This window comes from Neofelis nebulosa, chromosome 9 (assembly GCF_028018385.1).
Source record: "Neofelis nebulosa isolate mNeoNeb1 chromosome 9, mNeoNeb1.pri, whole genome shotgun sequence".
Lineage (NCBI taxonomy): Eukaryota > Metazoa > Chordata > Mammalia > Carnivora > Felidae > Neofelis > Neofelis nebulosa.
The window spans coordinates 70,896,960-70,924,388 of record NC_080790.1 but is presented as its reverse complement, the minus strand read 5'-3'; the positions used below and the strand labels follow the sequence as shown (position 1 = coordinate 70,924,388).

The 27,429-nt window shown below is 37.1% G+C and overlaps 1 protein-coding gene and 1 long non-coding RNA gene across 21 annotated transcripts in view; one reads left to right on the top strand and one right to left on the bottom strand.

Moving 5' to 3' along the window:
• Window positions 1-27,429, bottom strand: part of NRXN1 (neurexin 1) — a 1,145,650-nt gene that overhangs the window by 884,580 nt on the left and 233,641 nt on the right. The window lies entirely within an intron of this gene.
• LOC131485110 (uncharacterized) lies at window positions 10,075-11,423 on the top strand. Its single transcript, XR_009248643.1, has 2 exons — window positions 10,075-10,276; window positions 11,147-11,423. It is a non-coding gene; the product is annotated as an uncharacterized LOC131485110 (long non-coding RNA).

Here is a 27,429-nt window from a genome sequence, read left to right as displayed (position 1 = left end):
AAAGAGCTCCTCAAACTCCACACCCGAAAAACAAATAACCCAGTGAAGAACTGGGCAGAAAACATGAATAGACACTTCTCTAAAGAAGACATCCGGATGGCCAACAGGCACATGAAAAGATGTTCAACGTCGCTCCTTATCAGGGAAATACAAATCAAAACCACACTCAGATACCACCTCACGCCAGTCAGAGTGGCCAAAATGAAGAAATCAGGAGACTGTAGATGCTGGAGAGGATGTGGAGAAACAGGAACCCTCTTGCACTGTTGGTGGGAATGCAAATTGGTGCAGCCGCTCTGGAAAGCAGTGTGGAGGTTCCTCAGAAAATTAAAAATAGACCTACCCTATGACCCAGCAATAGCACTGCTAGGAATTTATCCAAGGGATACAGGAGTACTGATGCATAGGGGCACTTGTACCCCAATGTTTATAGCAGCACTCTCAACAATAGCCAAATTATGGAAAGAGCCTAAATGTCCATCAATTGATGAATGGATAAAGAAATTGTGGTTTATATACACAATGGAATACTACGTGGCAATGAGAAAAAATGAAATATGGCCTTTTGTAGCAACGTGGATGGAACTGGAGAGTGTGATGCTAAGTGAAATAAGCCATACAGAGAAAGACAGATACCATATGTTTTCACTCTTATGTGGATCCTGAGAAACGTAACAGAAACCCATGGGGGAGGGGAAGGAAAAAAAAAAAAAAAGAGGTTAGAGTGGGAGAGAGCCAAAGCATAAGAGACTGTTAAAAACTGAGAACAAACTGAGGGTTGATGGGGGGTGGGAGGGAGGGCAGGGTGGGTGATGGGTATTGAGGAGGGCACCTTTTGGGATGAGCACTGGGTGTTGTATGGAAACCAATTTGACAGTAAATTTCATACATTAAAAAATAAAAAAAAATAAAAAAAAATAATAAAATAATACTACAAATCAATGGACTGACATTTTGATAGTACTGAGAAGAACATATGTCTCTTCACATTTTGGCTTCGATTGGATCATTAGGCACAAGTTTGAACAATTCCAAGAAAAACTTATAAACAAAAATTTAATATAAAAATTGGATGTAAAATATCAAGAGTTAAAAATATATTTTAGAGAATGTTTTACTTTACAAAATCATTTGGTCCACACACTTCAAGTAATGTATTTTTCTGCTGTATTCAGGTGGATTTAAAATGTTATCATTCTAACAGAAATTTGACATGGTTCAGGATTTGTTAGGGATGCCAAGGATGTACAAAGGGAGGAATTTTATGCTAATCTCTGATTCATTATTTTAGGACACTCATGATTTTTAAAGTGCTGCATCAAGCTTTGAGCCACTAGTAGAAACTTCTCCATTTGTCTAAACATCCTTACATACCAATAATTTGACAGAAACATTTTACCAAACCCAACAAGCACTCACACTGAGTAAATACTCATGCCAACAGACATTTCATTTAAAACAATAACCAAATTCAAGTGAAGGTCATATTTCATTATTATGGAGCCACATCCACAAGTCCCTAGACCACTTGCAGTTATGACTCCAGGAAAAATTTTTCTTATGAGACTATACTCCTGCCACATTACAGTGTCAGAATCCAATATTCTGCAGCCCCCAGGGTCAGGGTCCACCAATCCTACTTCCATGAAAAGAAATGAAACACAATCTAATGCTGGGTCTTTTGCAGTGTGTAGTTAAGTGATCATTTATTTCTTCTTCTATCTGCCTAAGAAAATCTGCCAATTTTATCCCATTAGAATTGGCTTTCAAAGTTAGGAGTCATCTGCACACTCGTAGAAAAAGGTGATCATTTCAAACAATGTGTGTATATATATGTATACACACACACACACGCACACATATATATACACAAATATATATACACAAATATGTACGTACACATACATACACACATACATACATATATATTCTTTCATGATGAATCTTTACTTTCTAAGTACAGAGAGTAAAGATCCAGTTTATTCTTACTGGATTGTATATATTGCCAAAGAAAGCTTCTAAGAGGTAAACTGCCTTTTGTAATATTACTTTTAATTTCTTTTAGCAAAAAGGTATGAGATTTAAGTGGGTTAAAGGAAATCAAAATACTTATGATATACAATTTTTCATCATCAAGTACCTAAAAGCAAACATTTTGTGATTAGTTTACTATGAATGTACCAGATTAGTAAGGAAATCTTTTGCAAGACAGAACACTGATGTTCAGAATGGCTTACATACAGACTGGCGGGCAAGTTCCTGATAACACTTAACAAGCAGAATTGCTTTGGAGCTCAGCCCATGTTCACTAGCACGGGCTACTTCACTACTGTAAAGCTTTTGTAATCATTTTGGACGCAAAGTACTGTAGAACAAAAGCATTCCAATCTGTATCTGGTTGTCTGGCATTACACAAGCATCAGAGGAATATTTTAAAGGAAAAAATGTCAAATACTTGACATTCCTATTAAGGAAAATACAAAAGAAAATATTGCATAGCGTCTGAATATCTTAAAAGGCTAAGTTCTAACTGATATAAATGCATAAGGTCAGAAAAGCAGCATGATGAAATAAACACAGAATAGTGGATTGAGAATTAGGTCCAGAGCAGGTCAAATAACATTCTGAGTCTAGCTTCTCTAGTTGCTAGAAAGGGGTAATAAAGTTGGCTCTACTGACCTCTGCTTTACCACAAGGATAAAAGCCTGAATGTGAAAATGCTGTAAAATATAGACAATTTAACACAAATATTAGATAACACTACCATTTTCATTTTTCTGACAATCTTGCAGCAGGTCTCTGAGTAGAACTTAGGTACTATGTCATTAATAACATAACTGGGGAAGACACAGTTTTTAGTCACCTTGGTTTTTGGGTTTCTTTCTTTCTTTCTTTCTTTCTTTTCTTCTTCTTTTTTTTTCCTTAACACCTGATGAGTTTCTGAGATACAATCAGTCACCAAACTCCTCAGACACATTTAGCAGCATCAGAAGCAGCTGCCGCTGACAATCATGTCTGATTCCTCAGGGACTGAAGGTGTAAAAACAATGAATCATTACAGGTGCGTCTGCCTCCCTTCATTCAAAGGACAAAATGAAAAGAAATTGAAATTCATCAAGCCCAATGTTTTTAAAACAAAAAGAAAAGAGATCAGCTAGGAAAGACTTTTCCCTCTAATTTGTAAGAGCAGAATTCAGTTATAACTTAGTAATTGTTTTTTAATAGTCTGCTACTGAGCTAAATATGGTCCCAGATTCTTTTTTTTTTAATTTTTAATGTTTATTTATTTTTGAGAGAGAGAAAGACACAGTGAGAGCAGGGGAGGGGCAGAGAGAGAGGGAGACACAGAATCCAAAGCAGGCTTCACGCTATGAGATGTCAACACAGAGCCCAACGCAGGGCTCGAACCCAGGAACCACGAGATCATGACCTGAGTTGGATGCTCAACCAGCTGAGACACCCAGGCGCCCTTATGTTGTCCCAGATTCTAAGAGTCCTATCTAAGTTCAAGAAACACATGACTTAATAATAACAATGTGGGGCATAATAATAGCATACAACTAATCCAGTTTTTGGTAGAGCCTTGGTGGGACAAGGGATAAACACTAAAAGCTACTGGAATTAACAAAAGAAAGGTGGTAAGATATTTTAAAAGGTTTAAATAAAAGCAATAAATAGATGGCATCTGAAATAACTATACGATTCCTGGGATCTTAGTAGGAGAAATATCAGTAAAGACAAAAACTTGAAAGAGGGATATATCCAACACTGAGAAGTCCAAATTGTTTCAGGAATATCCTGGTACACATTCCCTATCCTCTTGCACGTATTTGTGCAAAGTGCTCATGTTTATTCATTACAACAGGTGACATGGAAAACCTATATTAAAAAAAAAAATCCTTTTAAACTGGCAAATAGTATGGGGGCTCCTGGCTGGCTTAGTCGGTTAAGCGTCCGACTTCGGCTCAGGTCACGATCTCGCGGTATGTGAGTTCGAGCCCCGCATCGGGCTCTGTGCTGACTGCTCAGAGCCTGGAGCCTGTTTCGGATTCTGTGTCTCCCTCTCTCTCTGACCCTCCCCCGTTCATGCTCTGTCTCTCTCTGTCTCAAAAATAAATAAACGTTAAAAAAAAATTAAAAAAAAACTGGCAAATAGTACAGTAGCATCCCTATTGATAACAAATTTAACATTTTATTATGCATGTAATACATGGTTTTAGAAATTTAAAAAATTAATACAAATACATAGAGTGAAGATCACATATAATCCTACAACCCAGAACTGTTTACATTTTTATGTATGTTCTTCAAGATTACATATGGAGGTCTAATACACAGCATAGTGATTATAATCAACAATATTATAAATGTCGGATTTCCAAGGGTCTAGATCTTAATGGTTCTCAATGCAAATTGATAATTATGAGTCATGACAGAGGTGTTAACTAATGCTACCGTGGTTACCATATTGCAACATACAAATGTGTTACATCAAAACAGGGTACACTTTAAATTTATATGATATGCTATTGTATAAATTATATAATTATAATTTATAATTATATTACAATGGAAATAAAATAAACATTTTAAGGTGAAAAAGATTATATCTGTATATACCTATACATTTATAATAAAAATTATAAACATTATATACATAGTGTTCTGTAATATGCTGTTTTCACTTACCAGTATAGCTGAATTACTTTACACAGCATTACACACTCTCGAGCACCCTCACATACTGTTACATAGACTGTCCTTTGGTTTATTAGTTTTTATTATTACGTATCCATGTTATTTTCATTTCCTTTGTAAATAACAATGCCATGATCATCTTTTAAGATAAATCATTATATAAACCTCTGATTACTTATTTAATTAATTCTAAAATTACAATTACTGGGCTGTTTGAAAACTGTATTCCAAAAGAGTTATTCTAACTTTCATTCCATCGTGAATGGGTTAGTCTTATTCTTTATATTTTCTTAAATGTTGGATATCTAAATTTTAATTTTAGAATTAATTTTCTTACATGTTGGACATCTAATTTTAATTCTTAGAAAAGTCACATTTTTCCTATGTGATATGTGAAAATATCATTTTATTTATTTTCTTAAAAATTTTTGAATACTACATTGAATATTTTTATGATGTATTAATTACATTTTATGTGCATGATATGACTGATCTTCCACTGAAATTTAGTTAAGTCCACTTTGGATGTCTTTTCATCTTCATTTTTCTGTGACCATTTTCTGGGTTTCTTCCTCTTCACTATTTGTAATATCTAGCTCATATTACCCTAGGAAATATGCTTTGCTTCAGGATTTTAACATCCTGAATCCTTAATATCACGGACTGTTAAGGCTTGGAGATTTTACCCAACTTGAAATGTAAGAAGTTAACCTGCTGCAGTTTCATAAATGTTGGTAGAAGACTCACAGCAAAAACAGTAGCCGGGGTATCAGTATTTTTTGTGCTGGTTCTGTGATCCCCATTTTCTTTAAGGTAATGCAAAGAATGCTAGATGGCACCCACGGATGCAGTGGGTTATGTTCAAGAAGGGGAACTATGAGCTTGGTGAACCCCGATATTTTATAATAGACAGTCAACATGCTTACCTTTTGCTACAGGAAAATATTATCTTTATTATACCGGACAATACGTATGCATGGAGGGAAACCACAGATATAATATAATCTATGTTCCAAGAATATTCATGATTAAACATTCCTGATAGTCTGAAAAGGGCAGTCAGTATCTTGCTATGCAAGAGATGCAGAAGTGCAAAGGACTTCTGGAAAACTGTATCCAAACACTTATGCCTGAATATGCAGAAAGAGAATAAAAATTTTTGCCGTGTAAGGAAGGAGAGTGAATCTGGGGCATTCAGCATTCAAACTTCATTCCTAACTTAGCCCCAACTGTGTACCATTATAACAATAACACATCTACCTGAAGAAAATAAATGAGGGGTAGACTTTCTAAAAAGGTTAAATAGACAGTGAATTTTTATTTTATAAAACAATTCTCTATAAGTTCCTTTAAATGTCAAATACTCCTCACATGATTAGAAGATAAATTAAATTTTTAAATATATATATTTTTTAGCATATTAGTTAAGAGGGTGTGGACCAAACTGCCCCTGTTCAAATCTGGCTCAGTATGTTTGATTAAGTTACTTGGATAAGTGTCTTCTGCTGTAAAAATGGATTACTGATGGATATTAACTTCATTCTTATAGAGCTGGTGAAATGTTTGACTGAATTAAGGATATATGTTGCTTTTGACAGTGTCTGATACATAGGAAACAGTAAATGTTGGTCATCATTATTCTATTATTACCACCTAAAATGAGGTCATTAAGTAGATATTTTCTCTTCTGCTCTTTTGCTGCCTGTGCACAATTAACAAAACATCTTCTTTTCTTGAGTTAGAGGGTAGATATAAAGAAGGTTTATAAAATCTAACTCCAATAAGAAATGGATTAGGGTTCCATTCATATTACAGGTTATTTCTAAAATTGAAAGAGGAAAAATCTTAAGAAAAATATCTTGAGTTCCTTAAGGTTGGTTGTATTGTCTATGGTCACTTCTTTTATTTCTATACTTCTGTGTATATGCTAACAAAAAGCCACAGATATTAACAAAAATTAATTTGGATAGTCTATAAAGCTCTATGACATACTATTCACTTATATGTAATACCCCCAGAAGCACAGGGAGAGAACAGAAATGTTTCTGGGGCTACAGAGAGTGCCATGGCCTTCCTTTCCAGTGTTTAATCATTATTTCTCCCTGAGTGACAGTTGGTTCTTTAAAATCTGACACTAGTGACTCTGGGCCTGGTTTGAAGATTCTGAAAAGGAATCAAGAAAAGGTAGGGAACAAAGAGGCAAGTCAGCTGATATAGAATGGCTATTGAAAAGGTAAAGCCACTGAACAATTATGGGGGGAAAAGACAGCAATTTGCACAAACTAACATCTACATTTGTGAAAGTTCCATCATGTTTCTGAGATTTGCATTTTAGAAATGGGGAAGGAATATATTTCCCTTCCACCATCACCCTATTCTATTATTATTATCATGCCCATTTGACAGATGAAGAAATTGAATTATGGAGTAATTATGTGATTTGTTCAAGATCATGCAGGTAGTAAACCATGGATCCAGGACTAACATTTTTTCCCATTATATTATATTGCCTCTGATGACCCTAAATCCCAGTCAAGTGCTGATTCCCCTAAAGCCGACATCACAAACCACTGACATAATTCTCAGTCAACCCAACTATCTAATAACAGTCTCATCTCCTGGTTCTCAGCCAGCATAGGGATTCTGTTAAATTGGTGATATAGCTAATGCTCTTGGTTGCAGGGGATCCTTCTGTTAGTTTTGGCACCCATTGGGGCTCTCTTGGGCTCTCAGTCTTTGATTTTTTTTTATTCAGCTATATATTCCTGGCTAAGCCCATATCCTAGGAGAATAAGACAAAATCAGAGATCAGCCTGTTCTTTTTATTTTGTCCCGGACACTCTTATTCTTTTGAGTCCTCCAGATAAATCACAGGTGCAGCTCCAAATCTTTAGAGAAAATGAATGGCACAAGTTCAATTCTAATAGCATTCCCTGCCTCCTTTTCCACTTAGTAACCACTATTCACAGTGAGTTGTTATTTAGAACATTTTTCTAATATAGTAGCTACAGAAATCACTTCATAATATACAAAATAGTTTACCTGTCTTCACACATAACCATGGTACTTCTTTTCCAAGAATATGAATAGTCTCCCACAGACATATTTGTATCCCTTTACTTGGTTTATCCTTTGACAGGAATCATAAGACTAAAGTAACTATTGTCTGTGGATAGTGTATTTGTTAAAAATCTCACCTATTCACACAGGAAAACAAGCTGGTAGTAAACCAAGTCTGTTCCTTATTTTTAACTCTGCATCTGTCATTTGCCCTGCTGCATGTTTAAAGAGTACATTCCACTTTTCTCAAAGGTACAAGTAACAGATATTCAAAGCTTCACACAATCAGGTTGAGCAGGTCCCCTCCTGATCTCAAATCTGGCAAAATCCTAGAAAATGACATCTAGGTAATACTGTGGAGGTTGCATTAATTGAGAATTTGTATGCATGTATCAGAGAGAAAGAAAGAGAGAGACAGAGTTGGTTGGGGGAGAGGGGACGGGTGAGAGAGAGAGAGAGAGAGAGAGAGAGAGAGAGAGAGAAAGGGGGGGGGGGAGATTGAAGTTGTCAGGGTAGGAGAGGAACAGAGAGATTAGCTGAGCTGTCTCGTTGATCTATTGAAGGTTTCTTCAACAAATGTATTATTGGATATCTACAATTTATCAGGCATTGTACTAGTTACTAGAGATATAAAATGAATCACAAATAGATCCTGACTTTGAAGAAATAAACTCTTTGTTACATTTTATTCAAGGAAGCAGGTGCAGAAACAAATGTTTTTACTATACTATGGTAAATATTAGGATATAAATGTGCACAGGATCCCTTGGGAACAGAGAAAATGGTTACTTGATTTCTGGGGGGAAAAATTCTTGAAGGAGTCAGTAATGGATATAATGTATGCATAGGAGTGACCCTGGAGAAGAATGTGGACAGAGTTCCAGGTAGAGGACACTAAGGCATGAAAAAGCACAGCAATTTAAAATCACTAAGATTTAAAAATTTTTTTTTTACAGTTTATTTATTTTGAGAGAGGGGGAGTGAGGGGCAGAGAAAGGGAGAGAGGGAATCCTAGGCAGGCTCTGCGCTGTCAGCACAGAGCCTGATGTGGGGCTCGAACCCACAAACCATGAGATCATGACCTGAGCTGAAACCAAGAGTCAGATGCTTAACAGACTGAGCCACCCAGATGTCCCATAATTACTAAGATTTAAAGCATGGGGCAAGTTTTGGTAGGGAATAAGACTTGAGATAGGTTATGATAAAGAGATCATGGAAGACCATATGTGTTACTTCAAAGCTTGAATTTTAACATGTAAGTAATGAGGGATCATGGAAAGGCTTTAGGGCTGAGTGTGGCAAAATAATACTCATTTTTAGGCAGGTTTATGAAGGATGAATAGAGTTAAGGTCATGCGCATGGAACACATTAGGAGATTCATGGAATAGGTCCAAAAGATATGAGGAGGGCCTTGGCAAGGGCTATAGTAATAGTGAGGGCAGGATGGCCCATCATGGGAACCCTATACATATTGAGATCCTCTCTCCTGGGACACATGAAAAGGTATCTATCAGAGAGTGTTAAGGACCAAACTGTGTCCCTCACAAATGCGTATGTTGAAGCCCTAACCTCTGATGTGACTATCTTTGGCGAAAGGGTTCTTAAGGAGGTAATTAAGTTTAAATGAGTTCATAAGGAGGGGGTAATTTAAACACTGGTGTTCTTATAAGAGGAGGAAACAGCATTGCAGAGTTCACTGTACCCCCTCCTTTTTCCCCCTTATTCTCTCCCTTCCTCCCTCTGCATATATGCAGAGGAAAGACCATGTGAGAACACAGCAAGAAGGCCTGTCTTTGAGTCAGGAAAAGAAGTCTCAACAGACACTAACCCTGATGGATGCCGTGACCTCGGACTTCCTTCCTCCAGAACTGTGATAAAATCGATTCTGTTGCTTAAGGCACCTAGTCTGTCGTATTTTGTTATAGTATCCAGAGCAGACTAATACAGAAGGTTTTGGTGGAAGATGTGAGAACTAAAAAAAAATAATGCAGAAAGAAGACAGTAAGAAAAAGTAATGAGGTAAATAAAAAAATGCAGAAAGAAGACAGTAAGAAAAAGTAACGAGGTAAACAAAGTCCTGAACAAGCAGAAACTGGGAGGCACAAAGGCAGGGGTAGAGGAAGCTTTCATTTGTTAGCTTCATAGCATGAAACAGAGGAGATGCGGGAGTTCCTTGTGTAAGAGAGTTCTAGCACAAAGAGTGACAGACATTTGTTTTTGAGACTATTCTAGAGTTGTGATTGGATCAGCGGCACTGTTGCCCACCTACTATTGTATCCTGAAATCTGTTTTCATCCCAGAAGCTGTGTCACAGCCAAGGCTATTTCTTGTGTGACTTGATTCCAGGTATGGTGTAAGAGCTATGCCCCTGCCTTCCTCTGGCCTCAGCTGGAGCAGGCCTTTTCGCTTGCACGCTGAAAGTGCCAAAAAAAAAAGCGTGGGAGGAGGAGGAGATGTCAGGATGAGCAGAATGGAAATAACGACTACAGACTGACTCAAGGAATCTTGGGATGTGATGTGAGTATTCCAAATGTTTTTGTAAAAAATATAAACTTTTAATTTTAGCAACCCAGTTTATAATATTAAAAAAAACACTTATGCACATTATGAGGGTCATCTATGTAACACAGAAAGTGTGGCATAAGGCTGGCTCTCAACAAAGAGGGGCTCTTTAAAAATGACACCACAAAATCTGTTTTTATTCACCTCTATAACAAATTGGCTCAGTTTAAATGCCAGGCTATAAAAGGCTTCATCCGCATTCTCAATACCTACCGATTTCGAGAAAAGAAATGAAGAAAAGCTCAGAGTGCACTTTTTTTCAGTGCCTGCCAACATGGTGCCTGGGTTTTCAGACGGAATTTCATAAATGGAACAAATGAAGAATAATGATCTTCCCTTTACCTCTGTGCCATTATAGCCCCATCAAGCTGAAGACAAGTAAGATTATAGGATTTAGACAGTCCTTGTAGAGGAATTGGCAACTAGATTATTCTTCTGCCTGCTTAAAAATAGTTTCAATTTTGATCTGAGGTATGTGTGTGTGTGTGTGTGTGTGTGTGTGTGTGTGTGTGTGAGAGAGAGAGAGAGAGAGAGAAAGAGAGAGAGAGAGAATGAGAGACTGAGACAGAATTTCTGTGGCAGATTCCATCCTTTTGTCTTCCACATTAATTCATTCCACCTGTGCTTTTAACATCCAGATGCTATCATATTTTAATTATACTGATTAATGCCTACGTAAGAATTACAAATGGTAAACCAACCTTCCCTCAAATTAGGCAAGTCAATTTGCTTAAAGGCAGAACAGTGAAATAGGACACCAGGCTAAAATCATATGAAAGATGGAAATGTCTTCATTTGTTTTTGTTTGTGTGCTTTTAATTAAAGGTGACAGAATGGCCTTCGCCACCAGTGCAGCAAGCGTGATGTGCAAAGATGAATGGATTTGCAGCTGTAGGTAGTGTTGCGGTTTTAACATTATTACTCTCACCATTGGGAAAACATCTGTGGGAAATAAGAAGAGAGGATAGTTATCTTAATAAAACTGAGGAGAGATCTTGAAAGAAATGCTGCTGTATCCATCTTTGGAGGGCTTTGTGAAGAGAACCATCATGTTTCAATCATTTTGACCATATATTCCAATAAAACTCTGAAATATCTCTTAGAGTGTCCAAGGGTCTCTCCTGAGGATCTCCAGTGCACTTCTTTAGGAAAATACAAAGTAAGAAAACAAAAATCCTCTACCCTCATTTAACAAGAATTTAAAGTAAAATAATTTTCTCCCTTACCACACTATGACTTAAGTGCATTTGTGGTGCATTTGTGGTGCAGAGGGATGAGGAGGGCCTTTGGCCCCGGTGAATTGCTTTGAAACATTCTGAGCCCGTGATTCTCAGTTCTGTCATCTAAGAATGGAGATCCCGTCACTGCTCAGGGGTGTCACAGGATTAATTGGCATAATGCAGATGAAAGTGCCTTGAACATTTCTGTATACTAATCCAGTCTGAATTTGTAAAGATAAAGATCCCAAAACGTTCTGTGCTCCAAAATATGAGGAAGTAAGTATAACTTTTTCATTTGGGTTATTTTATCTTATCTGCACCATTGCCTTCCTCACTCTTTTTACACACTATTTGCCAAGAGCTTTCCATTTAGAGTGCATCAATGTCATAGAACAATTGCATACAAAACATGTTTATATCAGTCGGATGTTAGTGGATAAGGACAAGGTCATCGTTATGGGGTAACTTTTATAATATCACAGGGTCTTCTTTCCAAGATATCTACTACTGACAAAGTATGTATGGGTGTGTGTGTGTGTGTGTGTGTGTGTGTGTACAGGGTTGGGTGGGGGGAGAGAGAAAGAGCACAAGCACATGAGAACAAGGGCATGCACAGTTGACAATGGCTCCTCAAATCAAAATCTGAGAATAAGATAGAAATGTAAACATAACAGCGATGGTAAGCAAGGTAGTTACCCATTGTGTAGCTAATAGGCATCCTATCTATAAGGAGATTACCATGTACAAGGATAAAATAGATGAGTAAACTCAGCAATTACCATATAATTACTATAATAATGGTAATTAAGGGCTTGAGAGGTCATGGGAAGTTTTTCAAAAAAAGGTGCTACATAAAAGATAAGTCCATGATAGATAATAGGGAGATGAAAAGGTACAGGGAATGGAGCAGTATGAATTCAGGGTGGGGAATGGGATGGAGGAGAAAAAGAACTTTACAGATAAGGGGACAGATTCTGTAAGGCCTGTGGGTTGAAAATATTTTTTTTTAAAGAAATTCCATACATTCGGGGCACCTGGGTGGCTCGTCGGTTAAGCGTCCGACTTCGGCTCAGGTCATGATCTCACGGTCCGTGAGTTCGAGCCCCGCATCAAGCTCTGTGCTGACAGCTCAGAGCCTGGAGCCTGTTTCGGATTCTGTGTCTCCCTCTCTCTCTGCTCCTCTCCTGTTCATGCTCTGTCTCTCTCTGTCTCAAAAATAAATAAACGTTAAAAAAATTTAAAAAAAAAAAAAAAAAAAAAAGAAATTCCATACATTCTAGAATGGCTGAAGTTTTAAATCATAATTTTACACCTTTTATACATTTTCATATTTTCCTATACAAGCACAGAGACACATCTTTCTATACCTACCGCTTGGACCCCAAAACCAAATTCCTGGCTGCCACCCCCTCCACGTACAAGCAACAGGAAAAGGCAAATACAACACGGCTACAGCATCTAAAAGGCTTCTTACTATTAAATGCAACCATGAAATGATAGGGTTTAACAAAGAATCATTGAAGTTTCATCTTGCAAGCACAATGCAAATTTAAATAGATTCCAGCTCCATTCAATCTCAGCTACAGGGCAATCACAACTGTAACTAACTCCTACGTCTTTCATCTTTTGACAATGAAATTAAAATATTGCTTCATGCTACAGGAGGAAAGAATGATCTAAAATAAATAATCCCAAAGTTGAAATAAAACTGAAAATAACAGCAGTGCCTTTCTGAGACAGTGGGCGGCAACTGTAATGAATGGAAGCTTTGCATATAAATAAACACGTTGATTTTGAAGGAATATGGGAAGAAGATCAAGGTAAACTATGGACAGCAGATAGTTCAGAATCAAAGCCACAGCCAACCAATTTAGGTAAAAAGAACTAATTATTTTCTTAAAGAATTGGTACATAGGGAAAGTACTAAAGAAAACTGCCATTCACCTGAGATAGCCATTTACAGAATAAAGTAATCAAACCTGGGCATTACTACATATGGTGAGAGTAAGAAGGATCATTTTAGAACATTACATTTCATCTGCTCCTAGTTTGGTTGGACAGAAGCCCCCTGAGTCCTAGGTTTTCCAAATTATGTTCCTTCAAAAAGAATGAACAGCTTTACAAGTCTAGGCAGGATAAGTCCTTTTTCAGCCTATTGTTACCTGTGTCTGTGCTACTTACTGGTAATGACTTGGCCTCTTTTACTTATGTGAACTTGGCCCTTTGGTTTTTCCTGTCATGTTGGCCTAGAAGCCTCCACCAAAGAACTGGATTACCTGTTTTTAACATTATTTGCTCCTCATCATGCTCAGACAGAAATCAGGCCTACCTGTCCCACATCTTCCTAATTGTGAAACATTCCCCATTCAGTTCTTACCCACTCTGCTCATCCTCTCTTGGGAATATAATCTCAACCCACAGAAATCTGGTGATATCTGGAATTGGCAGCTGCTTTAGTAACTCCGTAGAGATGATGATCTCTTATATCACTTGAAGTTTGCCTCCCCATTGGCATTTTCTCTCTGGATTTGGATCCCCCAAACATCCCACTTCCTGGCCACTCATTCTCCTCTACACAAAAATAGAAACAAAACATTAGAGAAATGTCATTTCAAGGAGTTGCTATATTATCCACTAAGAAAAATGACTCCGTTGTTCTTTGGGAGCAAACTTCTAGGATAAAATACACACCAGTTCCTGATTTTTGAGCTTCCCTGTTTTGGGTATTCTTTCTAAAAAAGATACAAACTTAACAGATAAAAAAACAAAAACAGTAACTGAAACTAGATTTACATTGCTACTTCGTTCAGTAGTAAATGCAACCAAAATGGGTTAAAACAAAAACAAAAACAACTCTCAACAGCGAGGCATGTACTAAGAGGAAAAGCTTTGAAAGCTAGGTTTTGCAGTTCACAGCTAAGTGGATATAAATGCTTTACTAACAGTGGAATCAGAAATTGGAGAAATTCCTTTGTGGGGTAGAAACAGTCAAAATATTAGAGCATATTCCAAACTTCTTGCTATGAAAAATCCTAGCTTTGCCTGTACAGCTCTTCTCCATGCAGGAAAGATGTGGTCTTCCGTCCCAGGGAGAATAATGGCCAGGCTTCTCAACTCTCATAACAGAATGTCAACAGCACCATCTGGTCATCTGGCTTCCAAAGGATGCATATGGATTCATCTTCTCGCCCAGATTCTCCTCTCGCTTTGGGGCTTTTCCCTTCCGCTTGGTCCTCGGTGTGCACTCCTAAGTTTGCCAAATGCATACTAGAGGCCACTGAAGACTCTTTGCTGAAGAACAGCTCAGTAATGAATTGAATCCTTATCTATTCAGAAGGTTTTCTTTAAAAAAAAAAATTCTCTACAGTATGTACAACTTGCACAGCCCCAACTGTACTCCTCAGGCTGCAGTAATTTAGACGTTATTCCAAAATTAAGACCTCTGTTAATAAATACTGTCTGCTTAAAAATAAGAATTATACCCTTTACACCAAACTGCAATTTCCATGTGTCTTTAGATTTGCTTATATTAACTGTAAAAGAAGGGTCAGGGTCTCATTTGTCATTCAGAACCACAAAGAAACCTCTAGAAGAAAACATTTCTGTTGTTTCTGTCCCACATAGGTTTAAAATGTGTTCTGTGCTGACAGCTCAGAGCCTGGAGCCTCCTTCAGATTCGTGTCTCTCTCTCTTTCTGCCCCGTCCCTGTTTGTGCTCTCTCTCTCTCTCAAAAATAAATAAACATTAAGCAAACAAACAAACAAGCAAATAAATAACATGTGCTCTGAAAACACAGTCCTGTCACAACTGAGATGTGGGTGGGCATTACGAATAATTGAATGGAAGTGTAGAAAGCACTACACAACTTGGGGGGGATGTTGCGAAAGTACTAGTACCTGGTAGATCGACACTGGGATATTGCTAAACACCCTGCAACACATGGGACCATCCCTACAACAAAGAATTAACCATCCCAGGATGTTAATAGTGTCAAGGTTGTGAAACCTTGGAGTAAAGCAAAAACTAGAATTTAATCTTGTTTGTTTCTTTGTTTTGTGTGGTTATTGGCACTTTTCAGGTTTCTTTGATACATCTGACTCAGTCTAACTAGAAACTTCACGAGTGACCTTGTTACAAGGGACATCATTTGTCAGCATCAAATTCACAATACTCTTTCTTATTTAAAGTCTACCATTAGTTTTTCTCCCCAAAAGGCTTCTACAATTTAACAGTCAGGACATGTTATGGCTGTGAAATAGATGTCCCTATCATTCTGCTTTAGATGGGAAAAGAAACATTCTGCAGTGTTTATAAGTCATAAAGAATTCTAAATATCTCCCACTCAACGCATTCAGACAAAATGATGGTATAATTTCTGTTCTGGGTGGCACTCTTTCATACCATTATGTGTCTTGTGAACCAACCGTAGGTAATGCACTATCTTCCTTTAATCAAATCTGCATTGTAATTTCTATAAAAAAATCAATTAAACACAAGAAGCAATTACTTATTTTTTATCACAGCATAATTTACTTTCCCAGAACAGCAGCATGAAAATGTGAGGAAAGATATCATCTATGTCAGGGTATTTAAATAAAGAATGCATATTTTTAAAAGAAATGCAAAAGAAGCATTGTCAAATGTGCAATATATTACCTATACATAATTCCCCATCTACATCAACTTTATGGATGGGTAATGTGGTTTAATAGCAAAAAACTAGGATTTTGTTTGAGAAACTTTTTCTTTATATTCTACATTATGCCTGAAAACCTTTTTCAGATTCTTACAGTGATATAATTAGGGAACAATTGGCTCATCAACCTCATCCAGTTTTATGAATGATCCACTTAGATGTCAAATAAACCCTGTAAAATAATTTCTTCAAAAGGTCACAAATGCATCCTTATTTATATTTCCGAACCTATCTCTTATTATTATCTTCAAAGAATTGTATTAACTATTTGCTTAGTTTGGATTTATGTTAATTTACAGGACTAGCTTTGTCCTTCCAAATGGGACCTCTAGTCTATTTTCAAATTCATTCTACACTGTGGATCTGTGGTTCCCAAACTTCAGCCAGCATCAGAGTCACTCAGAGGTCTTATTTAAACATGTGTGAGGTGCTCCAAACTTTGCAGTTCTCACAGGGTCTCTCTCAATGGTGCTGATAATACTGGTCTGGGGACCACATTTTGAAGAAGTCAATTTTTATCATGACACAGTGATCTAGATTTGCTCTTATCCACTGTGTTAGAGACATTAGTTTATTGCTCTCTTCTACTTTTATGCTAACAGCCTCTTTCCTCATTAGGAAACTTAGAGCAATCCTCTTCCATATGCATGATTACATTTTATTCTTCTCTTCCTTTGCCTGCCTTCCTTCCTTCCCTTCTTCCTTCCTTCCTTTTTCCCTTCCCTCATTCCCTCCCTCTTCCCTCCCTCCCCCTCCTCCTTCTCCCCCCCTTCACTCTCTCTCTTTCCCCTGTATGATTTTATGTGTTTGCTTACACTATTTCCTCTACCATTCTATAACCATGATTTCTTTGAATTCTACATTCACCTTGGCCATGAAACTATCTCTGACTCACTTGACCAATAAAAAAAATCTTTCCTCCATATTGAACCACTCAATATTTTTGTACTCACTTTTAAGACATTCCTTTGTACTCCTTGCTACATTACTTAATAAATCATAGCCTTTGTGTATGCCTATGATTGATATATGGCCCTAATCACATTTATTATATACATAGTTCCTTATTCATGACAATGCCTGCTGGGATGATTGGCTCAAAATCAGTGTGTAATAAACGTAGTTAGCACAATTATTAGAGTGAGTCAGGGGCTACAAAACAAAGCAGTATTCTATCACTAAAGGACCAAAAGTTCAAAAGATATCTACTTAGCACTACAACCAAAGCCACCAGCCAAGTCTGGATGAAATCAGCTCTAAAATATGCTGCCTTAGTTTTCTCAGTAACTGCTGATATTATCCTATCAACGAAGAACTGTATGGAAGAAATGTTAAATGAACTTGTTCTGTTGTTAGGCTGACTGAACGACACCCAACAGGGATTTTAGAAACCATTTTAAGTACGTTTAAACTCTCTTAAAATGACCACTGTTGATAGAGGAAAGAGAACTTCCTAAAATTAATTTGCATGCTTCTTTAATAGCCTGGTTTTCCCTGACCCATAAATGAGAAATCTCTTAACTATCCTGTCTTATTTGCTGTGTCACTCAGTTCTGAACATAAGCAATTTTGGAATAAAGACCTTCTGACCACATAGATGATGTAAGTATCATAGACAGTAGAAGACCAGGGGAGGTCTTGAAAAGGTGATCAAAGTTTTCTTAGTGTGTGTGTGTGTGTGTGTGTGTGTGTGTGTGTGTGTGCGTGTGTCTAAGATCTAGATGGCTAATAGAAGATTATCTGAGGCCTATACGAAAATTTCACACTTTCTCAGTACCTGTTAAAAAGTTTGGCTTTGTCCAAGTGACTCCACACAAATAAAATAACAGAGGAACTCTCTGGGCGTTAAAGGAATTCCTGTGAAGGTTCCAAGGCATTTATATTTAAAATTTGCTGATCAGGGGTGTCTAGAAAAGACAAAACTATGGAGACCCTTAAAAGATCAGTGGTTGCCAGTTGTCATGGGATAGGGAGTGATGAATAGGTAGAACACAGAATTTTTAGGGCAATGAAACTACTCCATATGATACAATAATGGTAGATTTTACATGTCAATATACATTTGTCTAAACTCAGAGAACCTAACAGTTGGAGTGAACCATAAAGTGAACTATGGACTTTGACTGACAATAATGTGTCCAAGTGTGCTCATCAATTATAGTAAATGTAGCCCTCTGGTAGGGATGTTGGTGATGGGAGAGGATATACATGTGTGGGGCAGGGGGTATGTGGAAAATCTCTCTACACTTTTCTCAATTATTTTGTGAACCTAAAACTGTTCTAAAAAATAAGGTCTATTCAAAAATATCTTTGTTAGGTAAAGATATAGGATCTGTGTGTATAGTAAAGTTTAAATGGCAGTTCTAAACTCTAAGGCTAAAACACTGTATGCTATCACATTAGAACTTTGACCCAAACTCCATTACCTGTCTTTTAAAAACAAAAACAAACTTGAATTACATTGAATGATTTCACAGAAAAACAAGTTCATGTTATATAATAGTCTTATTCCTAAAAATTTGTATGTGATTCTAATTTTCGTAGTTTTTATTTTTGCATTTTCATAATTTCAGGACTGGGTTTGGTGTAATGGAAACAAGGGAGGGCTAAGATTTGATAAAACAATGAATCTTTCTAAAGACAAATAATTCTTGACATAGCTTTTGATTTTTTTAATGTTTATTTTTGAGAGAGATAGTGCAAGGTGGGGGAGGGGCAGAGAGAGAGGGAGACAGAATCCAAGCAGTCTCCAGGATCCCAGCTGTCAGCACAGAACCTGACATGGGGCTCAGCCTCATGACCTGTGAGAACATGACCTGAGCCAAAGTCAGACATTTAACTGACTGAGCCATCCAGTGCTGCAACATAAGTTTTCAAGAAGTATATTTTTGTTCTTGTATTGTTACCTTAAAATGAAATCAAACTGGATTGGCACCTTGGTTGTCATGTGGACCCTCAAAAGCAGAGATAGCCACAGGTTTTTACGTTCTTCTTTAAAAAATGTTCATTTATTTATTTTGAGAGAGAGAGAAAGAGCATGTACAGGGGAGGGGCAGACAGAGAGAGGGAAGGAAAGAAAATACCAAACAGGCTCAGCACTGGCAGGACAGAGCCTAATGCAGGGCTTGATCTCACAAACCATGAGATCATGACCTGAGCTGAAATCAAGAGTCAGATGCTCAACTGACTGGGCCACCCAGATGTTCCAAAGGTATCTAAATTCTAATGTCACCATTACAATGTCACCAACCTATAACAAGAATGCTACAAACGTTGCCATCTTTGAGATTTTGATAATTTCTTATTTATGTGTAGAGAAGAACCACGTCCAACAAAAGAAAATAATATACTGCTTCTGATTCTGTGTCTCCCTCTCTGTTCCTCCCATGCTCATGCTCTGTCTCTCTGTCAAAAATAAAATACACATTAAAAAAAAGGGGGGCTCCTGGGTGGCTCAGTCGCCACTCAGTCGGTTGAGTGTCCAACTTTGGCTCAGGTCATGATCTCGTGGTCTGTGAGTTCGAGCCCCGTGTCGGGCTCTGTGCTAACAGCTTGGAGCCTGGAGCCTGCTTCAGATTGTGTGTCTCACTCTCTCTCTGCCCCTCCCCCGCTCATGCTCTGTCTCGTTCTCTGTCAAAAATAAATAAACATTAAAAAAAAGAAAACAATATACAATACAGAGGTATAAGGTCTTCTTAATCACCAGTTATTGGTTAGGCTGAGTCCCCTCACAAATGTGTGTGTGTGTGTAATTTTTTTGAAGTCATAACCCTAAGTACCTGAGAATGTGACCTTGTTTGAAATAGGCAGTCAAGTTAAAATGAGGTCATTAGAGGGGCGCCTGGGTGGCTCAGTCGGTTAAGCGGCCGACTTCAGCTCAGGTCATGATCTCGCGGTCCATGAGTTCGAGCCCCGCGTCGGGCTCTGTGCTGACAGCTCAGAGCCTGGAGCCTGTTTCAGATTCTTTGTCTCCCTCTCTCTGACCCTCCCCTGTTCATGCTCTGTCTCTCTCTGTCTCAAAAATAAATAAACATTAAAAAAAAAGAATTTTAAAAAAATGAGGTCATTAGAGTGGGCCCTAATCTAATACGACTGTTTCTCTAAAAAAATAAAAATAAAAAAAAAAGAAGGTATTTGGACAGAAAGCACACATGGAGGGAAGGCAATGTGAAGACACACAGTGAGAAGGTCATGTGAAAAATGAGGATCAGAGAGACACATCTACATGCCAAGGAACACAAAGAGTGCCTGCAAACAAGCAGATGCTAGGAAGAGGAAAGCAAGGATGCCCCTCCAGGTTTCAGAGGAAGCATCGCCCTGCCAGCACACTGATTTCAAATTTCTACTCTCCATAACTGTGAGATAACAAGCAATTCTGTTGTTTAAGCCACCTAGTTTGGGGTACTGTGTTAAGGCTGCCCTAGGAAACAAATATGCCATTTTTCCCCAATATTTTCCCGTGGCAAAATCTCAACAGCACTAATAATGAAAAGCCTACTTTTCTGCTTACTCGTCTTGTAAAATCTAACAGGGACTCATTTCCTCTGATTTGATTACATTTACATACAATTTTAATTAAAGAACTACTAGTAGATGTTTCAAGTACAGGAAAAATACACTTAATGAAAAGATTCTCAATGATGATGATTTGACAAGTCTTTTTGTCAGAAAACTTCATGGACATACTTAGTTTTCTGTTCTGATATCACAGAGGAAAGTGAGGGAGATACTCATTCAAACCCCAATTCATCAATTGAGTAATAAGTAGGAATTTATAGATACTACCCCATAATCTTCTCAGAAAATCTATTTATTGATCATTTATATATAAATAGTAATTTTTATCCCTTAGCATAATCAATATATAATTTGTGCAATTACTCATTGTGCAATATTTTCTAAGATGGTTTCAATGCTGAGAATTTCTCTGGAGTTCTCCCCCTTGTCAGACAAAATGAATTTTTGGAAGATTTTCAAAATAATATATCCTTGCAAATGGGAATGGTAAGCTTAATAGAGCATGTTGTTTGAGGTCAGTATTGCTGAATGCTACTATCTGCATCATCTTCAGATGCATAAAGTCATGAGGGATGCTTACACAGATCATAAGTGGAATGCTGGCATAGCTAAGCAATTTCTTTTCCATCCTTTAACACTTTGCTTTCAAAAACAACATGTACTCAACATATTTCTTTATTCTCTTGATAATAACCAAGGGCTTTGATATTTTTGTTATTTTTTGGGCCTTTTGGATTGGGCCTTTGACACATGAACATATTCCATACCATTCTAACAAACCTCAAAGGCTTTATTGCACTTCCCTTTAAATTCTCACTGGGTTGACATTTAGAGTATAATCCATTAACAGAGTTCCTGCAATTCCACAGTGGAAAATGGAAGAGAAAAGGAAATATCACTGTGATTATTTTACTGAGATGTTTTCCTATTTTTCCCCTTTCAAACAGTAAGTCCAGATCTATAGATGAAATAAGTCTTTTAGAAATGATTATCAATTATAAAAATATTGAGGTGTCAGGTTTTTAAAATTGGATCAATTGTGAGCATCGTTAAGATTATCTTGGGATGCCTGGGTGGTTCAGTTGGTTAAATCTCTGACTTAGCTCTGGTCACCATCTCGTGGTTTGTGAGTTCGAGCCCTGCGTCGGGCTCTGTGCTGACAGTTCAAAGCATGGAGCCTGCTTCAGATTCTATGTCTCCCTGTCTCTCTCTGTACCACCCGCACTCATGCTCTGTCTCTCTCTCTCAAATAAAATAAACGTTAAAAAACTTTAAAAAATATATTCTCTAGCTCACCTAGGTGAGCCACAGGATCTACAGACATTTAATAGGTAAAGATGAGCTTATACTAACAAAAGCTGCCATTTATTAAATTTTTTTCACGTGTAAAAAATATCTGATGCTTTGCAGGCACTACCCTGTCTAACCTCTGTTTTTGTTATTGTTGTTGTTTTAAGTAGGCTTTACACCCATTGGGGGATTGAACTCACCACCCTGAATAAGCCAGCCAGACAACCCCTAACCCTCTTTAAAAGCCTATTAAGTGTGTCATTTTTCCAATTTTACATGTGACGGATGTTATCCCTACTGCCATACAGGAAATACATGTTACAGGCATAATTTTAAGTGTAGTCTCTCAGATTCCAGAGTCTGGATCTTTTTCCAACGTGTCACCTTGATTCCTACACTGGCACTTTTGACTCATGCCATAAAGTCAGCACATCCTCTTTGACACTGTGAACACAGTGAATGCTGCCTACTTTGAACAAAAATAAGAGGAAGTAAAAAGTACAAGACCACTTCAGACAAAGTGAGGAATACCTGGTTTTTTTTTTTTTTTTGCTATTGTTGCAGCTTCTCTTCCTAATTCTCCCCCTCTCTACCAATCCCCATCTTCCCTCCAAATAAAAAACGTTTGCTTCCATCATCAGAGATCTGGGGGATGTTCTCTTCCCATTTAATTATAAAAACTGTTTCTCTATCTCCAACTGGTCCCCATTCCCAATAAAAACTTTGATATCACCAATGTTACTGGATTGACTGTGAATCTGTGACTTGAAGTCTCTCTTTGTCTTTTAGGGCCATGATGCACATGTTAGAAGAAGCAGTGCAATATAAATGAGGGCAGGTTTGGAGCCAGACTCCTGGGATTTGGATCTCCATTCTGCCTCCCTTTAGCAGTGTCACTTAGCTAACCACTAAGCCAGTTTGTGTTTCAAGTTTACCATTTGTAAAGTAGGGACTATCTGAAAGGCTTATTGTGAGAATGAGATAATATATATGAAATGTATAGAATAATACTTGGCACAAAGTTGTAATTATTATCTAAATGTACCTCTCACTAATTAAAAAAATAACTAAAATATGTCTTCTACCAAAAGAACTGCATAAAATACCATGTAGAGGGGTAAAAACAGTTATTTGCGGGAAGGATTTTATTGAAATCATATCATATGAAAATGTTAGACATACAGAGTCACCTCTACGAAGAAGTAAAATGGAAAAGAAGGCAAGTAATTTAAAATGTTCAATTTTAACATTAACATATTTTCCATTTTCATTTTGAATTAATGGTGTTGAATGGGAAAACAGAGGAAACAGAGGAAAACTGAAAGAAACTTTAAAAATGTGCTTGGTTAAAAACAGAAATATTCATTCGCTAAAGTCCATAAGAGTCTGGCTTTTGTGCCTTAGAATCTCTTGATATCTGTCATGATTTATTTTGTTGGTTACTTTCATGAGATCATTCCAGTCTCTTCCTTATTCTCTAGGCTTTTAAAAGTTGCATGAGAATATATTATTTTCACTTAGAGGCCATAGCTATCTACATTTTTTTCTGTCCTTCAAGCTGTATTATTCTCCAGCCATATTTACCATGTAACTACGTAAAATTGACTTTTATAATTTGTCCAATAATGGGCAATATCAAGATGTGTTTGAGTGAAGGACCCAATTCATTTCATTGCACTTTAAAAACCACACTGCCAGCTATAAATAATCTGAAACCACTATAAAAATGTACCTTTTAAAATATAACAGCAGCATACCTTCCCACCCCCCCAATTTGCTATAGGCAGGACTTCAAATTATGTCTAAAGAAATGATGATCAACCTTATTATCATGGGAGAAAAACATTTACTGTATATCAGCTTGAGTTGGAAAAATTACAATTAAGAAATTGTTTTGTCAACTAATGACGGCTTTCACTCTTTGCAAATCAATTCTTTACAATTTAAGATATATAATCTTGTATTTAATCATTTTGGTAGGAAACCTCACTATAACATATACTTTCACCCTATTATTAAACATAAAATGACAAAATGCATATAGATATATAGATACAGATATATATAGACACTTGCTATTGTTGTTTCACTCCAGATCTGTTCAAGTGTTTTAGTTTCACATAAACTGGACTCTTCCATTCTGCTTAAGGAGTATGTAGCTGGAATAGAGCACCTGTATAGCTCAGTCAGTTAAGCGTCTGACTTCGGCTCAGGTCATGGTCTCGCATTTCATGAGTTTGAAACCTGCATCAGGCTCTGTGCTCACAGCTCAGAGCCTGGAGCCTGCTTCAGATTCTGTGCCTTCCTCTCTATGTGCCCCTCCCCTGCTCACGCTCTCTCTGTTTCTCTCTCTCAAAAATACACATTAAAAAAAAAAGGAGTATGTGGCTAGAAGAAACAGAATGACAGATGTATGACTTAGCTGAATGCCTTTCTCAGTAACTTCCTTTAGGAATATTTCCAAAATGAGCCCGTTAAGAAAAAAAAAAAAGAATAAATTTTAGCGTATCAATATGTCTCTTCATGATAAGGTGTTTCCCCCTCTAACTGTAAGGTGGTTTCCCTTCCTTCTATTCTGCCTCTCTCTTTCATTAAGCCATCTCTGAATAGTCATGCCTAAAGGGATATGTGCTTTCTATTCTACCTACACTCAGAAATATATGATATGAGACTTTAATATAATCTGTTATATTTTTATCTCATTGTTGATAAGCATTATCCTTGTTGTTAGTTCTTTAAAGTTAGCTACTTTGTGTTGCAGTTTAATTTATGTCACATAGTATTTAGTCCAGTGAAAAAAAATATGGTTGAAATTAAAAACATAGATTGTGGCTAATTCATTCTGCTGGTAGGTGGAATTATGAGAATAGCATACAGTCCTGAAAGCCTAGAAATTTGTAAAAGCTGTGGTATCCTTGAATGTTCCAGAAAAGTGAATGGATTAAGGACTGGTACCTCTTGAGGTCTCTGGCTCAGGTTGAAATATTTTATTATTTCCTTCTCTCTCTCTTCCTCCCTCTCCCTTTTTCTTCTTATACTTCCCTCTCAGATATGAAGGAGGAGAAGATATAAAATTATAAGAAAACTTTGCTTATTACCACGGCTTTGGAGAAATCTTAACTACATTAATGGGGATTATGATCAGGGATGAGCCAGTGAAAGGTTCCGACCTTAGTGCAGCTGAGGGAGGACCCTTGGAAGACCAGATGATTGATGACAAGAATAGGGTTCCTACCCTGTTGATGACCTTCCAAGGGTTCTATGCCCACCCCTAAAAGGTATTATATCTATAAAAACTTGTATGAATTCTGAAAGTACATGAAGGGATGGTAGTGGCACATGAGGTAAGCTCTTAGCTCCCCTAGCAGAGGAGGTAAGCATAAATATGCTTTAAATTCTGTTACATTTCAAGCTTGCAAAGAGGGCCCTCCACTGAGGGCTGAATTTCTTTCCTTGGTCCAGCTCTACTAATACAAATCTAACCTAACACTGATTCTGCATGTCTTGGCCTTGTACTACTACCTTTAGTGATTCTTGACATCAACACTTATACTTGACTGCAAGTAGGGATTATGCCAGGCACAGAAAACCCAAATGTTTACAAAGACCAAGGAGGAAATGTAAATAGATAAAGATGTTTGTGTGCAAGGAATAAAAAAACCATCAAACCAAAAACTAAGCAAGTACATGCACATTCTAAATATAGGGTTTTCAAACTTACTGCATTGGGAAAATACTTATCAGGCTCTCTGAAAATTCCATTTTGGTGAAATATACTAGTACTTAAACTACATTTCAGGAGTGCTGAGATGAAAACTTTCAGATCAATGTATTCAGATTTCCAGAGATAACTAAAATATCTGGTTATAATATTTTAGGCAACCAATTAGCTTAGTGAATCCAAACCTCCTGACCATCAATGCATTGAATCTCATAAATTGAGGCAACAAGCTTTAAGGAGCTTCTGCAGAAGATGACAAATAATCAAATTTTGTCACTCACTCCAGGTAAACAATACTTTCTTGATTCATGCAATTTCCTAATGAATATATGGTAAACTTTTTGGAAAGGGCCATTTCTTTTTTTTTTTTTTTAATTTTTTTTAACGTTTTATTTATTTTTGAGACAGGGAGAGACAGAGCATGAACAGGGGAGGGTCAGAGAGTGGGAGACACAGAATCTGAAACAGGCTCCAGGCTCTGAGCTGTCAGCACAGAGCCCGACGCGGGGCTTGAACTCACGGACTGAGAGATCATGACCTGAGCCGAAGTCGGATGCTCAACCGACTGAGCCACCCAGGCGTCCCATGAAAGGGCCATTTCTAAGAGAAAGTTTTGAGAAAACACACAGTACTTTTAACCTGTTCAAATTTCTTAAAAAGGTTCGTAGGACGCTATATGCAGTGTATAGATTGAGAGGCAATTGAAAGGGGCTCCCTTTATGGAAGAGAATAAGAATTTACTTAAAATTCATTAATAACCAGGGATTTTGCCAAGTTACTGAAGTAAGTCTAGCTTTCTGATAATATAGGTCCTCAAAGGAAACTTAAGCATGACCATAGCAACTTCTCCCAAGAACAAATCAAGATACTTGATGACCTCTGTCTGAAGCTCCCTCAAAGCCAAATGGCCAAATATTTTTAGATTACTCTCCCAAACACTCATGCTTAGAAGTTAATAGTTCCATTAATTCTGTATCATATGAATCGAGGAATAAGGCTGCAGAGGTGCTTTCTGAGACAGAGAAAATAATCTAACACAATTCATATTTTATTCTAGGAACTAAGTGTTAACGTATAAAATTTTTGTCTTTCGTTTAAATGTTTTCTCTTTTTTAATTTTATAGGAAAAAAAGTTTAATGTTTTTGAGGCTATTAAAACTCCTCAAATAAATAAATATCCATCCATTGAGAGAAGAATATGTACTTCGGATTTCATTGTTTCCTCTACCATGTACGGTTAATGAATTTATTCCAAAACATTCTAAAGTACTCTTTGAAATCAAATCTTGGACTAGAGTACAAAGAATATAAGGTCTGGCTAATTCCAAATTTCCTAATACAGTAAAGATGCTACTTTGAGGCCAAATACATGCTACCTAACATTGAATAATTTATTTCTTTCAAATGACTTTAAACCCTCTAAACACAGCATTCTTATATCTCTATCTACTTATCTATGAAAAGTTTCTGAATAAATAAAGTGCTTTGAAACTTGAGAGTAAACCAAAGGATGTTTATTAATGAGATGTAGTGTCTTTCTTAAGTGTCGACACCTGATACTTCAAGAACATTAATCTCTCCAATAAACATTTTATACCGAGAAATTCACCTTGTAACATAGAAATCTCTGGCTGAGTCCCATACATATATTCAATTGCCCCTA